Source organism: Phycodurus eques, chromosome 9, assembly GCF_024500275.1.
Source record: "Phycodurus eques isolate BA_2022a chromosome 9, UOR_Pequ_1.1, whole genome shotgun sequence".
NCBI lineage: Eukaryota > Metazoa > Chordata > Actinopteri > Syngnathiformes > Syngnathidae > Phycodurus > Phycodurus eques.
Genome location: NC_084533.1, coordinates 21,934,221 through 21,937,363, shown reverse-complemented (window position 1 = coordinate 21,937,363; position 3,143 = coordinate 21,934,221).

Here is a 3,143-nt window from a genome sequence, read left to right as displayed (position 1 = left end):
ATCAAAAAAAAGAGAGAAATAAAAACGATTTACTGAGTGAACATCCCTTCTGTCGTTCTCCGTTTTTGTTTGTTGTCGTTCGGCCGTTTTTTTTTTGCTTTGACTTGCAAGCAAAAATTTTAGATACGAGCACTGTGTGGTGTCAGTGACCTCAACTCAATTCACGGCACAAAAAGCAGCAGTTTGGCTGATAGTGTACAATTATTTTAAAAAGAGGCGTCAAGCTGTTTAATGCCACTCTCAGTTGAAGTTTACTGTCAAACTAAACAAAACAGAAGAGAGTACTTAAAACAATCACATAGCGTTGCTTTCAGAAATTCTATTTATCTTAATGCTTCCAAACAATGCAAAACACCATACAAGGTCTAACGAATAGCATCGGCGTTGCGGTGTTAACCTTTTAAGCAGTGGATATTTTGTACAAAAACGGTGGAGCAGCACATGTAGACAGATAGTACAGCAATACTCACAGGCATGTATTCCTTACCCTCTTCGAAGAACAACAAAATTACTGTGGTTTACTGAGGAGCTGTGACCGGCTCTATGTATCCATATGTCTGTATTATACTGCCCCCAGGTGGCCATTGCAGACACACCAGAAGCCGTACAATGACAATTGAACTGAAGCAAAATATTTGGCAAAAACTGTTTAATTCTATACATTCTATATAATTACTGTATGTCATTAAGTTTTTTTCCAAGTACAATATTATAATACTATTTTTCGTATTTAAAAACACATTACTACATTTTTTGTTGAGTTTTTCTGACATTTTAATTAATTTCAATGGGGAAAGATTATTTGACATATGCGTTTTGAGCAACACGCAGTCAGGGAATGAATTAAAGTCGCATCTCAACGCACAACTGCATAATATATATGCTATACAGAAAGAATATACAATTCCTTAGCATATAGTTATCTAAATTGATGAATTGGTTCTAACGTGTTAAATAATTTACAAGCAGAAAATTGCCAAAGAGGCCCTTGTATTCTTCGATTTTTCTGTATGTGAAACCCTTGGACGTCAAATTCGGACTCCCCTTGGTGCGTAACTACATTGGCACACCCATGTTAGATTTGGGGGTGACCCAAAATCAAGCCGTGAAGGTTGAGCTGCCAGATTGTGTGTCTTCCAAGACACCTTCACACCCACTGTTTTGCCAGAAAGTCTGAATTTGCACCTACAGATTTAGATTCACAAGTGACCGGGTCAGGATTACTTTTTGCTCTGTGGATTATTTCACACCTCTAAATGGACTCTTATGTCCTGCCAAACTTCCATCAATGCAACATAATAGTTCCACCTTGTATTTTATTTTTTTTTTTACAGCTACTACTATTTCTACAACTAAAACATTCACATTTCCCAGATATCCACCCTTTGCTCAGGTGTTCCTCAAGACTCTGTCCTGTGTTCCCTTCATTTCATCATCTACCTCCTCCCTATCTGTCATATAATCGCCAAATACAACATCCAGCTCCACTGCTATATGGAAATATTAATAGCAAATGTCTTCTCGATTCAGTATTTTTTGTATTTGTATTTCCAACTGAAAGAAAACACCCATTTCTATTTAAAAGTTCATGGAAAAATTTGCAACAAATCATGCGAGTGACTAGTTGTGGCGACCCCTGACAGGGAAAAGACGAAAGTCACACACACTATATTTTTTCTAATGTATTTAAATCAGCTAACCAATTAATTAGTTAGATGGATGAATCAAAATGAAAAAAAAAATACATTTAAATTGATGCGATATTAAGGGAAAAATGCTTAAGAAAGGCAGCAAATATGATCAGATTCATTACAGGATGCTTAACAGGCCAGATTAAAGAACGCAACCATAGTTTGCACACCCCTGGTTTAATCCTTATGAAATGTCATAAATATCACGCTCCAAAAATGTCTAATGAGGCTGTCACTCTGTCTGTCCGTCCTATCCTACCAACCCCTCATTCACAGAGATGCCCCCCGCCCTGAAATTGTTCAACAATTTGAAACGGGATTAGTGAAGGAGACGCTCCTGACAGTCATGCCGTCTGCTTGGGCGACTTGTGAGGTCATACGGTCTGTTGCCAGCAGACTTAACGTGATCCCGACAAAGTGTCCGGCTCAAAATATTATGGAAAATTGACGTTTGAATGGCTTGTCTGCAGTGCACTACTATTGGAATGTAACATGTCCAAATGTTCAGTGTTTCAGTAGGCTACGGAATGCTCAGCTTTGCATAGATGCCGAACATCTGTCCAATCCAATTTGAAAGCAATCCATCAAAATGCTCACTGGATCTCCTGCAGGTGTATTACTCCTCCTGGCAAATATAAGATACATATATTTTTTAGGTTTTTAAATGTATGCATGGCGTGAGAGAAAACCTACCGTTTGATTTGTGCCAATTAGTATTCCAAAGTTTACCAGAGGGGAAAATGAGAGGAAATTGGATCGCTTCCAAACTGTTTTAGTTTGAAAGTCCCGGTTGTACATCAGTCCTCTGATTAATTAAACACAATTGTCTGCCTTAAGTTAACGACTGTACTTAAGAAGCTTGGTCTACACGACACATTTAAACACCTCAAAATGATTACACGCTCCTTTTAATTCAAAATATAATGCTAGCATGTTCATAAATTTGGAGCAAATGCAATTATAAAGTTTGATTTGCACACACATCTGGGTTCACATTCACTGCCAATGATGGGTTCAGAAGTCAAATATCCATGTTAACTGGGAAGGCAGACAGTCAATGTCAAAAGACAACACTGTTGTTTGAAGGATCCCTCCATTTATGATAAATAATGTTACAAATGTATGCACATCTTTTTCAAACACATAAATCAGGATGGCGAGATATGTACACTCACTATCCACAAAAAGAGTACTGTCAGACATATTAATTGATCATAAATGATTGTTATTGTGGTTGTAGTTTTGGAGTGGTGTACACTCAGACTGAACTATACAGAGAAATCATATGGCAGTATTGAAACATCTCAATTTTATACATTTACGACAATTATGAATGTATTGTAATGTATAAAATGTGATGTGTTGTATTTTTGTAATGTATGCTGCGTTTTATTCTATCTATCTATCTATCTATCTATCTATCTATCTATCGGTACTGGAAGTGTCCTGTAG